This window comes from Sorex fumeus, unplaced genomic scaffold, assembly GCF_029834395.1.
Source record: "Sorex fumeus unplaced genomic scaffold, SorFum_2.1 ptg000130l, whole genome shotgun sequence".
NCBI lineage: Eukaryota > Metazoa > Chordata > Mammalia > Eulipotyphla > Soricidae > Sorex > Sorex fumeus.
This window is the reverse complement of record NW_026606187.1, coordinates 7,885,416-7,902,994: the sequence shown is the minus strand read 5'-3', so window position 1 is coordinate 7,902,994 and position 17,579 is coordinate 7,885,416.

Here is a 17,579-nt window from a genome sequence, read left to right as displayed (position 1 = left end):
GCAGCAGAACCAGCCCCATCTGCGCTGCCTTCAGCCAAGATGCCAACTTGCCGGGTCTCTGTTCCTGCTAGGTCATCTATTTGAGCTCATTTTGGATAACTTCTTCTTCTTTTTCTTCTTCTTCTTTGTCTTCTCCTTCTTCTTCTCCTTCTTCTTCTTCTTCTTCTTCTTCTTCTTCTTCTTCTTCTTCTTCTTCTTCTTCTTCTTCTCCTTCTCCTTCTTCTTTCTTCTTCTCCTTCTCCTTCTCCTTCTCCTTCTCCTTCTCCTCCTTCTTCTCCTTCTCCTTCTCCTTCTCCTTCTCCTTTTCCTTCTCCTTCTCCTTCTCCTCCTTCTTCTCCTTCTCCTTCTCCTTCTTCTTCTTTTAATTTGGGTCACACCCAGGGATGCTCAGGGGTACCTCCTGGCTCATGCACTCAGGAACTACTTCCGGCGGTGCTCAGGGGACCATATGGGATGCTGGGAATTGAATCCGGGTCAGCTGCGCGCAAGGCAAACGCCCTACCCACTATGTCCCAGTCCCTGATTACTTCTTTAATTAAAAAAAATTTAAAAATTACTTCTTTAATTAAAAAAAAAAGGTTCTCAGAGCAGCTTTTACTCCCGGCACCTTTGAGAGGAAGGTACAGAGATCTCTAGATCTCTCAACCCCCTCCCCCGCCCTGCCTCTTTCCCACTGTTTCACATAACAATGCCCCCCATACCAGGATGGCCCCTTTGTTCCCATGGAGAAACTCTGATATGTCATTGTCACCCTAAATCTCAATGTTCCAGTGGGGCTTGCTTTTTGTGAGTGGTGGGGGGCTGGCACAGCCAGTGGTGTTCAGGGCCTACTCCTGGCCCTGCATTCAGGGATCACTCCTGGTGGGACTCAGGGGGCCATATGGGACACTGGGAACCAAACCCAGGTTGGCCGTGTGCGAGACAAGTGCCCCATCCGCTGTACTAGAATTCCAACTCTAGAAAGAGCATTTTTACTGCTCAAGGAAAAAAAATATCCCCTATGTTCCTCCTGTCCTTTAACCCCTGAGTGTTCCTTGATTTATGTAAAAAAAGTACCTGAAGTCTGAATTCTAAGGCAGCACGAACCCTTGTTAGAGGCTGGCGGGCTCGGCCTCAAGCACGGACCGGACCGCACTTGGAGGGGAGCGAGGAGGGGGCAGCGCTGTCAAAGCACAGCGGGGTCAGCAGCAGCTCACATGCCCTCCCCTTCTCTCTCCCCCTTTCCTCCCTCCCTTCCATCCCCTCCCCTTGCCACCCTTCCCTCCCTTTTCCTACCCTCCCTCCATCCCTCTCCATCCCTCCCCTCCCCTTCCCTTCCCTTCCTCCCCTTTCCTCTCTCCCATGCCCTTGCCTCTTCCCTCCCTTCCCCCTCCCCTTCCCTTCCTCTCCTTTTCTCTCTCCCCTCCCTTTCCCCCTTTCCTCTCTTTCCCTCTCCCTTCCCCTCCCCTGTCCTTTCCTTTCTTCCTCCCTTCCCTTTCTACCCTTCCTACTATCCGCTCCCTTCTCCTTCCCTCTGCTCCCCTCCCTGGTGCCCAGGGCTGCATACTCAGCTGTACTGTGTTGGGGGGCGAGGGGAGTTCCCAACATACTGATGATGGGAACCACAAATGGAAGTGCCCCCAGGGTCACACTGGGCAAGAGGGGGTGGCTCTGGGGATCCAACTTGTAGCCTGGAGGCAGGCGCTCAGCCACGGGTCCCAGTCCCATCCCCTCCTCCTCAGGAGGCTCTGAACTGTGGAGGTCTTTGCTCTCTGCTCTAGTGGGCTTACCTACCAGGAGCAACTGGAGGAGAGTGGAGGCCCAAGGAGCAGGTGGAGGGGAGAGGAGGGGGGAGAGAGGCGCAGAGAGAGGACAGCAGGAGAGAAAGGGGGAGGGGAGAGGGCCGGAGCAAAGACAGAACCGAACCATCCATTCTGATCACTTCCTGTCAAGTGGCAGGAAGGACAAAGGGTGATCATTTAAGCTCTGGAGCAACCTCTGGGCTGGAGGCTTCTGCAGATATGGGCTGTGCAGAATCTAATTCACTTCCCCTCCTGATTCTGGAACCTTTGTGGTGAGTGCTCCTCCCTGCCAGCTGTGGTCCAGAGAAGAGTGAGTCCAGGCCCTTTGCCATCTGCAGATATCCCAGTAGGTGTGGCAAACCTGCATAGTCAAAACCTGCCACCTGCAGTTCAGGATTTTGAAGGAACGCACCAAATGAGGAATGGGACTCTCTCCTCTCCTCTTTGGGGTGACAGCTGTGGTTCTGGATTTCTTTCCATTCCCAATGGCCTCTATTTCTTTGGAGCACCTTTTTAAAAATTTGGTTTGTTCAGTTTGGGATCATATCTGGAGATGCTCAGGGGTTACTCCTGGCTCTTCATGCAGGAATTACTCCTGACAGTGCTCGGGGAACGATTGGGATGCTGGAGAATGAACCCAGGTTGGTTGTGTGCAAAGCAAATGCCCTCCCCATTGTTCCTCTCTCCAGCAATACAGTCCCTTTGAGTACCTTCATGCTCCAAGCAACACTTCTCAAGCATCAAGATGCAGACACAGACTAAACGTCCACCAGGGGGTGGGTGGATAGAGGAAACATCTCTGCAAATAATGCATTGTGGTTGAGCCTTCAGGGAGGACCTGCTGTCAGGGAAAGCGTGGACAGCATGCTGGATGGATGAAGTGAATTAGGCAGAAGGACAAAGGCCACGTGGCTGTTCACTGACATGGAGAATCCAAAACCTGCTCATGGAGGAATAGGAGAAGGGGAGTTGTTAGGGTTGGAGGAAAATGACTCTACAAGGGGTCATTTTCAAGGGGTCATCCCCTATTGTGGAGCTCGGAAAGGGACTGTGGCTGGCTTGCCGCACAGGCCAAGCATTGATGACTCACTTGGGCAGCACCTCTACAGGGCTGGTGGCACCAACTGATTGGATGTTAATGTTCTGTGTTCTTACTCCACTTTTCAAAGATGCCCCCAAACAGAATGAGTCTCTAGCTGAGTCTCTGTGGCGATGGGATGAGTGCTTTCCAGAGAGAAAATCCTACTGATCAGGGGGCTTCCCTAGCAGGTGACTGAGGACTCGACTCTCGCTCATATCCCTGGCACCATGTGTGGTCCCCGAGCATTGCCAGGTGTGGCTTCTGACCATGGAGCCAGGAGTGGCCCATGTGCACAGACCCAGGTGTGGCCCTCAAGTGCTTCTGGGCGTGGCCCTTAAACAAAACAAATCAAAGCAAACTCCAATAAATTCCCAAGGGTTAGCACTCAAGAGGTAGAGAGAGCACGGGCCTGGGTTGGCTCAACTGGCCCCTCCAACTCCTGCCCCCCAACCCTCCCTAGGAGTGGCCCCCAGCAAAGTGAAACCAAACAAGAAACAGCTTTGATTATCAGAAGGCAGCATCCCCTTTTGTGGAGCTTGGAGAGGGACTCTGTCACTGGCTCACCGCACAGGACAAGCATTGATTAGCTGGTGATCTTTGCTCTCATTACAGTCACACTTCACAATCGATTGAATTTCACTTGGAAGCAAGTGGCGCCGCAGAGCCATTTGATTTCAATCCTCATTGCTTGCTCGTAGGAGGTGCCCGGAGCGTAGGGAACTCGTTTTACACTTGAGACATCCATGATCTGGGGAGACAAACTGTGTGTGCCTGAGAGTCATGGGACCCCCAGAAATGGCTCAGTCGACTCCTCCCAAACTCTTTGATGAGAGCATTGAGACCAGAGAAGTTAGTTTGTTGAGGTTCCTGGGCCTCTCCCAGCCCCAGTGCTGGTGCTGCCCTCCCAAAGACAAAGACAACCGATGGCAGAAAGGACTGTGTGTTGTTGGAAGGAAAAGTCACCCGGTGCCAGATCTCCATGACCTGTGTTCTTTCCAAGACTTCTCACTCACCCCCTAACCCCAGAATATTCCCAGGTACTCAAAGGATCAACTCAGAAAAGCAGAAAAGGTTTGAATATTCTTTTCAGCCAGTTAATCAGGAGAACAATCCCCTGCCCCCACCCCATCCTCTGCCTTTCCCCCGCCCCCATTTTCTCCAACCACTACACTCCAACAGCCAAAAAGTTCAATTTTCTTTAAGAGCCTCCAAAATAGTCCTAAGAGGGAGGCCTGGGGTATTAAGAGCAGAGAAACGGAAGGTACTTACCAGAATCTTTCCCGCAGGGATGAAATGTTGAAATGTACAGGGAGTATGACTCATCAGCGCACAGGTAAGGCAGCTTGTGCCTGGCGGTGACAGTGACAAGGGCAGAGCAGCTGGCAGGGATGGCCGGCAGGTAGGCAGCCGGGACAGGACGGGGGTGGGTGGAGGACGGAGCTGGCTGGCTTGGGAAAGTTCCAGAACGTCCTGAACAGAATCCCTGAGCTGTGCCGGCTGTCTTGCCTGGAACAGCAGAGCCACCCGTACCGGCTGTGGCTTTCCATTTCCAAGGCGAGGCTCTGCCTCTCTTGGATCTGCTTCCTCGGTGAGGGAAGAGGTGGTAGGAGGCGTGGGGAGGGCATGTGCAGCAGTGCCCTAGCTGACCCAGACACCTGGCAGATAATTGGATTTTTCGTGGATTGGTCCCTGGTTGGCCATGCCGTATTTCAGTGGGAGAGCTTCGCACGTCTGTATGAGTACAACTCACTGGGCCACTACCAAGTTCTGGAGCTGTACCGGCCATCACAGGGACCCTTCTCCCTCTTCCCCTCCTGACCAGCCATCACCAACATTTTCATGAAATCTAGGAGTTGCTTTTCCCTCCCTCCCTCCATCCCTCCCTCCCTCCCTCCCTCCCTCCCTCCCTTCCTTCCTTCCTTCCTTCCTTCCTTCCTTCCTTCCTTCCTTCCTTCCTTCCTTCCTTCCTTCCTTCCTTCCTTGTCTTCTGAAAAAGAAAGACCCAGATGGGTTAATAGGTTTAACTTCTAAACCATGGAGTCTGGTGAACAGAATTGAAGAGATCTCCGTGACCTTGGCAGAGTTATTTCTCCCAGATCTTCCTACAAAGAATCTGGAGATAAAAATGATCCGCCTTTGGGTGCTGGAGTGATAGTACAGTGGGTAGCAAGCTTGCCTTGCACACGGCCCATCTGGGTTCGATCCTCAGCATTCCATATGGTCCCTCAGGTTGCCTGGAAACAATGACCGATTCTCACTGTGGCAGATTTCAGTAGTGAGATTTTAGTAAAGTATCAGACATTATATTAGCTAGTCAATTCTCATCCCTCATTGTTTCTACAAAATACATCAGACTCAGAGGAGTAATTGTCCTCTGTCACTCAGGATGGGAGGTGGAAGAAGCTAAATTTTTTGAGAAAAAATTGTTGTATTTCATCAAGGGTTGTTAAGTCCTTGTATAAGAATTTACTAAGCTCTTTGTTGCCCTCTCTGTTATTGTTTTTGTTTGTTGAGTTTAGTTGGCTTCTCTGTTACTTTCTCCTCTAATTTGGGATGGGATTAATATTGAGGAATTAGTAGGTGTCTAAGGATCTATGACTGGAGCATTAGTGAAGCCGTGGAGTTGAGCCCTTGGCGTGGCTGCAGCGGCGGGTGTGGGTGTTGCTGCCAGGGCTTTGGCAGGGTGGGTACTTGGCCCACCTCCTGAGAGCGACTCGGAGATTTCAGTCACGGAGACACATAGTCAGTAATAATGATAGAACTGGATTTGAATCCTAAAGGTGCAACTCAGGAGACTGAACCTGAAGTCATTTTACCAGCCTCCTAGATGTTAAAGATCAGCAGCTTACAAATGTTACCTTTTCTTTCTTCCTCTCTGTGATATGTATCTATGGAATGGAGTTGATACTAACGTCCTGCTTTGTGCGTTTGTATTAGGGAATGGGAACAAATCTCCAAGGCTTGGTAGACTATTTATTTATTTATTATTTGCTTTTTGGGTCACACCTGGCGATGCGCAGGGATTATTCCTGGCTCTGCACTCAGGAATTACTCCTGGGGGTGCGCAGGACCATATGGGATGCTGGGATTCGAACCTGGGTTGGCCGTGTGCAAGGCAAACACCCTCCCCGCTGTGCTATCGCTCCAGCCCCTTGATAGATTATTTGGGATTGAGCATCTGCACAACAAATCTTCTCCATACCAGGAAGGGTATTATGATGATTGATTTTAGCCAGCTGTGATGGACTGCAAGGAAGAGGACCGCTGACTCAACGAATCAAACCAAGAGGAAGTTGATTTTCTCTTGTGAAAAGAAGCCAGAGCTGGCACTTTCTAGGGCTGCTAGACCACTAGCTGCGTCTGACTTTCAAGGGGTCAGAGCTTTTGTTTTCTGCTCTTTTGTCTGGAATACTTTGCTTCTCCTTCCCAGCTTGCACTTCTGTTTGCAAGATGGTGGCAGCGACTCTGAAAGAGGGACCGTGTGCATCTCTGTCTGTCTGAGAGAAACTTTACTATAAGCTCCCATGCTTGCTGAGACTTCTGAGATTTTTTTTTAAGACCCAAGTTTATCACCATTCCCCAGCTCAACCATCCAGTGTTGAGTGCGGGAGTGTTGAGTGCTAAGGGCTTCTAAACCCAAGACCTTTAAGTGACTTCCACTTCCCACCCCAAGTCACAGAGGACAAGTGACTTCTCTGAGACTGATGTTTTTTTAATTTGTGAAATGGAGAAACAAAGAGTGATTCTCACTGTGGCGGATCTCAGAAGTGAGATTCAGTCAAGTACCAGACATCGTGTCAGCTAATCAATTTTTATCCCTTATTCAGTTTCATCATCACTGAACAATACAATGAGACCAAATATTCGAACGTTGATTTAAGGACTCAATTCACCATTTTATAGGCTGTGTTACTCTGGGATGAAAGGATTAATTTTAATTTTCCTTAAAATTTTAGTGATGATAACGAGAGGTAAGCATAATCAACAATGCATATGACTTTTTATTATGTGCTTGTTAAATCTCTGATACAATCTTGTCGGTCTCAGTCAATTTGCTTCTCATGACAACCTCTATTTTCTAGCAGTTGGTTCCATTTTACAGATGAGGGGCTGGTAACTTGAGAAGATTAAGTGACCCAAAGGTGGTGGTGCCAAGAATGAAATACTTGAAATGAAATTCATATTATAAACTCCACGCTTTCAATGTCCACATGAAGTACCTCTAATTTCTATACAAGAGATCCTAGTTTTCTCACCTATAAATGAAAACTATGATAAAGGCTTTCCTCACTGGCTGCAGAGGGCTGGGAGAGAATCAAGTAAGATGGTGTCTGAGAAAGTCTAGCAAAGACTGAATTATAAGACATCATTCCTTCTTCTTCTTCTTCTTTTTTTTTTTTTTTTTTGCTTTTTGGGTCATACCCAGCGATGCTCAGGGCTTGCTCCTGGCTCTGCACTCAGGAACTACCCCTGGCGGTGCTCAGGGGACCATATGGGATGCAGAATCGAATCCGGGTAGGCAAAAGCTATCAGCTGTGCTATCGCTCCAGCCCCTAGCATTCTTGTTAGTATGGGTAACAGTGGATTATAGGCACAAGAAATAATTCTACTCCGTTAAGCTCTAGTCTCTGATACTGAATTACTCTCTTCTACATCCTCTTTAAGAAATCCAAAATTGTAGTTATTTCTTCTTTTCCCACCTCCCTCCCCCTACACCCCCGCCACTAATACATGCCTCATTATACCTTGTATGCCCTGGGAGTGATAGAACAGCGGTAGGGCGTTTGCCTTGCACGCAGCCAGCCTGGCCGAGCCGGGTTCGATTCCTCCACCCCTCTTGGAGAGCCTGGCAAGCTACCGAGAGTATTCAATATGCCAAACACAGTAACAAGAAGTCTCACAGTGGAGACGTTACTGGGCCCGCTCGAGCAAATCAATGAACAACGGGAGGACAGTGTTTGTTTGTTTTGTTTGCCCTGGGACTATAACTCTTCTTCCAAGTGGTAACTAGGTAATATGATAAAGCAATTGGTTTTAAGGGGCTAATAATATAGGAGGTGAAAGACTCAAATTATTTTGAGTTTCTTATTTGGAAAACTCAAGAGGTACTACAGTTTCCACGAGTCCCTCTCTCCCTCCTTTATGATACCCCCGATTTCTAAGACGTCCACACCAATAATAAGTTAAGTTAAAATGACTTCTCTTTCCCCATCTTGCCTTTGTTTATTGAGTCAACTCTCAATGAGGAGTTATTTTCTCCCCCAGGACATGCTGTGCAATATCAATATTTTGGTCATCGCCACTGGGAAATGGAGCAGTGCTGTTGGCATCCACTGTGTGGAAGAACCAGGAATGGTACTCAGCCTCCTACAGTGTGGAGGGTAGACCACACTGAGAACAAATAATGTGAGTCGTGCTGAGATTGAAATTTCTCATTCTGTATTTTCTGATTCTTTAAGGACTCTTAAGGAAGATGAAGTCTGGGAGAATGTTTAGGGTCTAGTTTAATTTTCTTATTTAAAGGTGTCTCATAGGTCACTGATTTTATTTCCTAGCAACTTACTTTTTAATCTTTCTTGCTTATACATTTTGCCCTACTAAGCATGCATTTAGGAGGATGTTCAAAATCCTGTTAATGTCCAATCAGAGTCTTTACTGAGATTTTAAATTTTTAAATGGGAGGCAGAAAAAAATTATTCTCTAAGACCAGGACAGTTAAGAGAAATTTAGAGGAAGTCCAGAAAGGAAATCATGAAAGTGGGATGTAGCTCAAATTGAGTATCTGCCACCTAAAATCAAAGAGTTCTAATTTAGCTATTTTTAAGGGAAGACCTTAAAAAGGCATAGAATTTCTTGGGCACTGGGTGCATTGTAGCTTACCTAAATGAAATCTGGTGGAGAATTAACGTGTAATAGATATATCTTCTTAGAATTTGGACCTTTCTAGAGAGCAAATGGAAAATGAAGTAATGACATTTTCGGAGTTTCTCAAAAATACGCATACCAGGGAAACACATTTTTAACTAAAAAAGATAATAAAATATTAAGGTCTAGTATTACTCTGTTCTTTTTGTTTCCTTCTTTTGATTTTGATTTTTGGGATCACATCACGTCTGGTAAGGGCTGGAGCGATAGCACTGTGGGTAGGGCGTTTGCCTTGCATCATTTTGATTCCTCAGTCCCTCTCAAAGAGCCCAGCAAGCTACTGAGAGTATCCCATCCGCACGGCAGAGCCTGTCAAGCTCCCTGTGGTGTATTCAATCTGCCAAAAACAGTAACAACAAGTCTCACAATGGAGACGTTACTGGTGCCCGCTCAAGCAAATGATGAACAACAGGAGGACAGTGCTCCAGGGCTACAGTGCTTTTGATTTTTGGGATCACATCACATCTGTGGTGCTCAGAGCTTACTCCTGGCTCTGTGCATAGGAATCTTTCCTGGAGATGCTCAGGAGGCCATATGTGGAGCTGAGGATTGAATCCAGGCTGGACACGTGGAAGGCAAGCGTCTTTACCCTTGTATTATCACCTTATCCCTGTATCTCTTTATATAATGATATCTTATCCATTTTTCTCCAGCTCTCCCACATCACTTGGAAAACTCAAGAGGAAAAAGAAAACCTATTGAATTTGCCCATATTTTAATATACTATTTGTTCTCTTCCTTTTTTATGTTCTAAAGTGTTTTCTTCAAATCCATTTTATTTAGAAAGTTTTCTCCAGTCATTCTTTTTTGTTTGCTTTTGGCCAGAGATGCGCAAGAGTTGTTTTAGACTCAGTGCTCAGGAGTCATTCTAGGAGGTGGTCAGGGACTCCTGGGTGCTGGTAATTGAACCTGGGAATCCCACAGTGTTTTTTTAGTGGAACTCTGGGTATGGGAGATGCTCAACTTCTGGAATCTATTGATCTATGACTCTCGAATTTTGAAAGTGTTCAGCTATTACTTATTAGAGCACTTTTAAATTTATTTTTGTGAAGCAAGGTAATTTATATTGAAACTTATGTAGAAAGAATGTGCAGGGAGAGAGAGAAGTATGTGTTTGAAAGAGAACAAAACCTTCTTCCAGGGTAGAGAAAGCAAGCAAGGAAACACAGACTAGTGAGTGAGATCCATATTCGAGGGAGAAGAGCAAGCCTTGAGTACTTTTTTAGATAAACCATCTTTTCACTTTTTCTTGGGCTCAAGTGTCAAGAATGTTAGATTTTTAATAGTTCCATGGATCCCCGAATCTCTGTTAATTTCTCCCTTTTCCTCTCATTTTACTTTCATTGTTAGCACTGTAGCACTGTCCTCCCGTTGTTCATTGATTTGCTCAAGCCAGCACCAGTAACGTCTCACTGTGAGACTTGTTACTGTTTTTGGCATATCAAATATGTCACAGGGAGCTTGTCAGGCCCTGCTGTGCGGGCGGGATACTCTCGGTAGCTTGCTGGGCTCTCCGAGAGGGACAGAGGAATTGAACCCGGGTCAGCCGCGTGCAAGGCAAACGCCCTACCCACAGTGCTATCGCTCCAGCCCTTCCATTGTTAAGATAGAATAATAAGCCTGTTTTCTAGTTAATTCATCATTTCTTCTCTTCCACTCATTCTCTTGTTGAGCCCATTCATTGAGTTTATTGGCTATTTCACAATGACTATTTAAAACTCATTGTGAGATAATCCTACCATCTCTTGAATCCTACCATCTCTTGGCATTGGCATCCATTGATCATACTTTTTTTCCCCATTGAAATATTCCTGTTTCTTGGTATGTGGATTGTTTTCAGGAAAAATATGTACATTTTGGTATTGTTATGAAACTCTGTAACTAAAGTCTTTTAACTGTTTTCCTCTGACACTTCTGGAAAGAGGAAAAAATGCTTTACTTTTAGATGAAAGCAAAGGTTGTACTTATGTTTATATTCTGTATAATGTCTAAAGGTTTTCATTTTTCTCAGCATGAGAAATAAAGAAAAATGTGTCTATTGATCTTCATGAAGGTTAATTTCTTTTATTTGGTAGATATAAGCTAAATGAAATGTACTACAGAAATGTAGTACCAATTGTTTACACATTGAATTAGATTCAGCTTAGACTGAATTCTGAATCTGCCTTTATAGTCTGGCCAGAGAATCCAGCACAATATATATAGCATTTTTAAAAAAATTCTATCACTTAATCTTTGCATCACATCTGTGAAGTTGCTTTTATCAGAGAAATTTTGATGTGAAAATAACTCTGTGAAACAAAATGGTTTGTTTTTTTAAAAAATGAGATTACTTGGCCTTCAACTTGTCACCTTGCTATGTGTAATAAGCAGACAAAAAAATAATACAGTGAGAGGACCATGGGGATGGTAGCTTGGTGTGGGTGGCTTGAGAAATTGGAGGGTAGGCAGACCAGAAGGCCAGAAGCCACCTTGGCGTGGGCACCACCAGACTTGGAAGAGTGTCAGTGGGGCCACCGGGTTAGTGTGTGATTTCAGACAAGTCACTTAATCTGTCTGGCCTTTCCTTCGAGTGAATGCAGAAATGCCCAGTGAGTGGTACTTAAGGTGCCTTTCACTATTACCGTTTCGTTATGAGTCTGAGACACATTCCCTTCCAAGGACATTCATTCTCCATGCAGTATATGGAAGAATGGGATTCTATTAAGCTCAGAAACAGTCACACAGAGCATTGGACAGAACTGAAAGGTTGAAAATGTGTTGGCAAAGGCTTTGGTCATGGAACGAACAGCAGTGATTACATAAAAAGGCTGTCCAGATGCCTCAAGTTCATCATGGAACTCAGAATGACTCTTGTCTCTGAAGAAAGGACTTTTTTTTTTCTTTTTGGGTCACACCCAGCGATGCACTCCTGATTCATGCACTCAGGAATTACTCCTGGCCATGCTCGGAGGACCATATGGTATGCTGGGAATCAAACCCAGGTCGGGCCATGTGCAAGGCAAACACCCTACCCGCTGTGCTATCATTCCAGCCCCAAGAAAGGGCATTTTAAGTGAAAAGAAACTGGAATCTTCTTCTTCTTCCTTTTTTTTTTTTTTGGTTTTTCGTTTGTTTGTTTTTTGTTTTCTTTAAGCCCTGCCTTGGTGCCCCAAGATGACTAGTTAGTTATCTGCTGCAACTTGGTCACCAGGGACTGGCCGGATGCCTTGGAATTAAGAAAAGAGAGAAATGAAAGAGAGAAAAGACATGGAGTCAGTCTCATACATCGAGAGTCTGTATTCTACCACACGAAAAATATTTAATGCTTAGACCAGTCACCTTCAGGAGAAGAACAACATCCTTTGTTTTGATGCTTAACTATCTCAATCTATCCGGGCTAGACTTTGACACATGCAAGGGCCTTAGGGCCTTAGTCTTTAGGGACAAACGTCTCTGTAATGGGCTTTTTCAAGGGGAGATTCTTCTGGGAGAGGGCACAGAGGTAGAGAGCAGTTATAAGACCCCCGCCTCCGGGCGCCAGCATTCTGGGTTTAAAGGTCACATAAACTATCCTGTCTGACTCTTTCATCGAGCTAGTCCCCAACACTTGATCCCTTACTACTTAATTTATTAACTCATGTGCCTTCCATATAGACTATGGGGCAGAAACGGCTTCCATATAATACTAAAGCAAACTGAAGGAATGCTTGAGGATTCACTAAGTGCTCGATCCAATCTCCTCCTCAAGAGCAATCTGCTGAGTAATGTATTCCAGATCTACCCGGTTTTATTAACTTATTGTTTGCTAGTTTTTTTCCTTTCTTTTTGGGTCACACCTGGTGATGCTCAGGGGTTACTCCTAAGGGCTCTGCACTTAGGAATTACTCCTGGCAGTGCTCGGGGGACCCTATGGGATGCCGGGGATTGAACTTCAGTCCGCCACGTGCAAGGCAAAGGCCCTATCCGCTGTACTATCACTCCAGACCTGCCTTTCTTTTGCCGTGTCTTGCAGTGTTCTTGGCTCAGGGATCACTCCTGGCAGGCTTAGGGGAACCAAGTGGGATGCTGAGGATTGAACCTGGGTTGGCCACGTGCAAAGCAAGTGCACTACTCACTGTGCTATCTCTCTAGCACCTTCCCCACCCCTTTTATTTTCCTTTTTTTTAGAAATTGTTTTTATATTTTGGGAAAAGAACTCAGGGAAACAGATGCTCAAGGCATGCACTGAGAGTTTTAGGATCCAAAGCAATAGTACAGTGGGTAGGGTGTTTATTTTGCACGCAGCCGACCTGAGTTCCATCCCCAGCAACCCATAGGGTTCCTCAAGTACTGCCAGGAGTAATTCCTGAGTGCAGAGCCAGGAGTAACCCCCGTGCATCACTGGGCGTGACCCAAAAAGAAAAAAAAAAGAGAGAGAATTGTGTTTTATGAGTACTTTCTTCCTGATGTAAAAGATTTTTTTTGGTATTGAATCACCATGAGATACACAGTTACAAAGTTGTTCCTGATTGGGTTTTAAAGCCATTCAGTGTTCCATCACCTGTCCCTTCACCAGTGCACATTTCCCACACCAATGTCCCCAGTTTCCCTCCTGCCCCAATCCCCTCAGCCTGCTTCTATGGTAGACACTTTTACTCTCTCTCTCTCTCTCTCTCTCTCTCTCTCTCTCTCTCTCTCTCATTATGGAAGCAATACAGTCCCTATCCCTTTTAGATAGGAGAAAGATAAGGCTCAGAGAGGTTCCAAGAGTTATCAGGGCCTTCAGCTTGTCGGTGACTAAACCTAGATATTCCCTTAGGTCTCTCTGCTCGCTGATCCTCTTGACCATCAGCTAGATGATGTCCTGGGTTTTATTCATCTATGTAACCTCAGAGCCCAATATTTGGAGAACAGAAGAGTCGGTCCATGAATGTTCATTGAACGAGTAGATTTAAAGAAGAACTGAAGGAAGAAAGGAAGAGGCGAATGAAGGAAGAAGAAAAGATGATTGAAGAATAACTAAGTAAAAGGATGAATCAAAGAAGGAATTCAAGATTGATGGCTTGGTTAGTAGACGACATAGATGGGATAAATGGATGGATGGGGGATGCTGACTGGTTGGAACTCTTGAAATATGTAGTAGGAGTATAAAACGCATTAGTGGGGCCGGAGCGATAGCACAGCAGGTAGGGCGTTTGCCTTGCACTCTGCCATCCCAGGTTCAATCCCCAGCATCCCATATGGTCCCCCAGGCACCACCAGGAGTAACTGCTGAGAGCAGAGCCTGGAGTAACCCTTGAGCATTGCTGGGTGTGATCCAAAAAGAAAAAAAATAAAGGTATTAGGGACTCTAGATCACAACATAGAATGAGCAGTCCTAGTTCTAATAAGGTAAAGGTAAAAGGTAAAGGCCCTCCCGTTGATCGTCGATTTGCTCGAGCGGGCCCAGTAACGTCTCCATTGGAGACTTTGTTGTTACTGTGTCTGGCATATCGAATACTCTCGGTAGCTTGCCGGGCTCTCCGAGAGGGGCGGAGGAATCGAACTCGGGTCGGCCATGTTGGCCGCTTGTAAGGCGAACGCCCTACCGCTGTGCTAGTTCTAATAAATTGGAGTAAATTCTCTCTCCTTCAACCAAGTATATGGCTAGAACGCATTAGAGCACTGGAATCAGACTCACAGAAATTCAGGGTTCCTCTGGTATAATTCTAGACTGTCCACCCATCCCCCCCCCCTTTTGGGATCTCCCCCCACAAATGACTTTTCTTTTTTTTTTCTTTTTGGGTCACGCCCGGCGATGCTCAGGGGTTACTTCTGGCTCTGCACTCAGGAATTACTCCTGGCGGTGCTCAGGGGACCATATGGCATGCTGGGATTCGAACCCAGGTTGGTCACACTCAAGGCAAGCACCCTACCCACTGTGCTATCGCTCCAGCCCCCACAAATGACTTTTCAGGTGGGAATTTTTTATTCCATGCAGGGGTTCATATTCTTAGCTGCATGGCAGTGATGGTTTGGGATTTGCAGAAGGAAGGATTCAGACAGCTCAGAACAGAAACCCAGTCTGGTCCTGTTCGGGGGGGCGGGGGAGGTGGTGTGTGGTGTGTGTTTAATGACCCCTGGCACAACCCCCTGAGTCTTTGCTATTTATCAGCAGGGTGATCCAGGCAAATGATTTAATCTCAATGGACTTCAGTTTCAGAACGAAAGTATTTTTATACCCATTTTACAAATAGCTCAAGAATGAAAGGAAATAGTATGTGTATATACATCCCCAAACATGCCTGGTACAAGTGCTCAGTAAATGATAGCTGTTATTATTATTGACAAATCCTCGAATTGCTTCTGAGTCTGAAGTCAGAGGTTTCTGCTGGGGACACAGGTCATGTGACCTCTTCCTTTTTCCTATTTCTTTTCCTCCATCACCTTTCCACTGTTCTGCATGTTGGGCACCATGCCCTTGGCCTTTGCCTGTAGCTGCTGGTAATTCAGCAGAGGCAGACAAATGAATCACAAAAAATCCACTGAGTGGAGAAGAACTAAGGGGTTTAAAGCAAACTGGTTAGCATATTATACTCAGACACGCAGGGTTTTAATTCCTGGTTAAAGCCCTTATGGACTTACTAGTCAAAGTAAATCACTTAATCTTTTTAGACTTCAGAGTGATCGTTGGCAAAGTGGGTGCCATGATAATAAAATGTGCCTCATAGTAGATCCAGGGATGTAGTTCTGTGTTAGAGCACACACCTTGCATGTGTGATATCCTGAATTTAATCCCTGGTGCTGCCAAGACACAAGTGAAAGTAAGGATTTTAAAGTATATTTCTTAAAAACAATAAAAATGGGCATTTTATATAATGTAACAAATACCTCTCCTAGACACTTATCCAAAGGATATGAAAACACTCATTCAGAAGGATGTTTGCACTCCTGATCTTTCAGGAGCGTTATCCAGAGCACCAAACATGGACTCAACCAAAATGCCCATTGACAGTTAAAGGGAAATGAAGATGTCATTTATGCCTGCAATGAAATATTACTCTGCCATTAAAAAGACAAAATTATTCCCCTTGGGACACAAAGGGTGGGACTGGATGTGGCGATACAAAGCAAAATTAGTGCAACAGTGAGAAGAATGAAGAGTGTTGCTTCTCCGTGGGCGTGTAGAGAAGCTCGCACCCGTCATTACATCATTAACTTCAAGGATGATGTGGACCCCCGGAATCCCCCGACCTTGTAAAATGAGGGAGAGTCAATTGAAAAATTAAAACACGAAGATTAAACGTGCCACCTAGAGTTCTTCTGTACTCTGAGAGAAATAATATCTGTCGATCCCCTAGTTTTGTGCCTGGCACCTAGGAAGTCAGAGATGGAGAATTCTTTGCGTCCCTAAGAGGAAAACAGGACCCTGGCCCTGGTGGAGTTTTGAGGAGGAAAGGAACAAAACTGAGGGAGTGGGGCTTGAAGGGGTGACCCTCTAATATGTGAAATATGCATGATTCTGTGCTGAATTTCTGCATGAGAAGCAGGACCCTAAAAATGGCGCTGCGCACCCGTTATCTAAGCGGATTATGTAATAAATATTTGGTGAGGCGTGATTAGGAAGGCAGAGGCTGATCTCGGCTTCCTCGTGTCCAACGGAGCTCCGATTCCAGAGCATCCTGCAAGCCAAGAGAGAGTGGGGGAGGGAGCAGAAATCGGAGTTTGGGGAGCGGGTTCCAGAGGAGATTAGGCTCGGAATAGCAGGTGATTACATGCAATTTATTCTCTGAGCAGCTGCGTTAACCTCCCGCCACTCTTCCCACTCCCGTTCCACAGGTTACCTCCTGTGGCCCCTCACACAGGTGCAGGGCATGAAAGCAAAGGAGATAGGGGCCAGTAAAAGCGGGGAAGGGTATCCGTGGAGGAGAGTGCTTGTGGGGACTGCGGCTGGCTGTGTGGACAGTGGTGCTGGAATAGGTGAGGCAGTGTCTGGGCTGAGCCTGTACCTGGCTCTGCTTGAAGCTTATGTAAATTTCTGTGTCTGTCATTTATTCCATCCATGTGTATTTTTTGGGGGGAGGGTCACACCCAGCGATGCTCAGGGGTTACTCCTGGCTCTGCACTTATGAATCACTCCTGGTGGTGCTTGGGGGACCCTATGGGATGCTGGGGATCAAACCTGGGTGATCTTCATCTGAGGTAACCCCCTCCCCTTTGTGCTATCGCTCCAACTCCTCAATGGGTAATTTTTTGAGTCTTTGCCATGGGCTCAGCATTGTGTTAGGTTCTGCAGCACAGGAGTTGATGAGATGTTACCGTGCACGTGAATTTATTCCTGAGCTCGTGAGTTCTTGAGAAGCATAGGAAAGATTTGCATGTCAAGCTCAGATGCTTAAGAAGTGGCAGGGCATCGTAAAATTCCAGCAAAAGGATCTGGGTCCCTCCCCAGTGGCCAGATCTCTGTTTATACCAGTGTATAGCATCATTCACCCTGTCTCACGATGCTCAGAGGATGACATCCTGGTCCTGTTCCTAGGCCATCTGCTTGCTACCATATGATAGTCATAATCCTGCATCATTCTCAGTGTAGGGTTCCTGATCTGTATTCTGCAGCTCAAACCCTGTCACCTGTGTCCCTTTACTGGGGCTGCTGCTCTGGATTCTCTCTCTCTCTCTCTCTCTCTTTATTGAATCACCATGAGAACAGTTACAAAGCTTTCAGGTTTTTAGTCTCGGTCATACAATGATCAAACACCCATCCCTTCACCAGTGCACATGTTCCATTACCAAGAACCACAGTATACCCCCATCACACCCCTCCCCCTGCCTGTGTGGCAGATGATTTACAC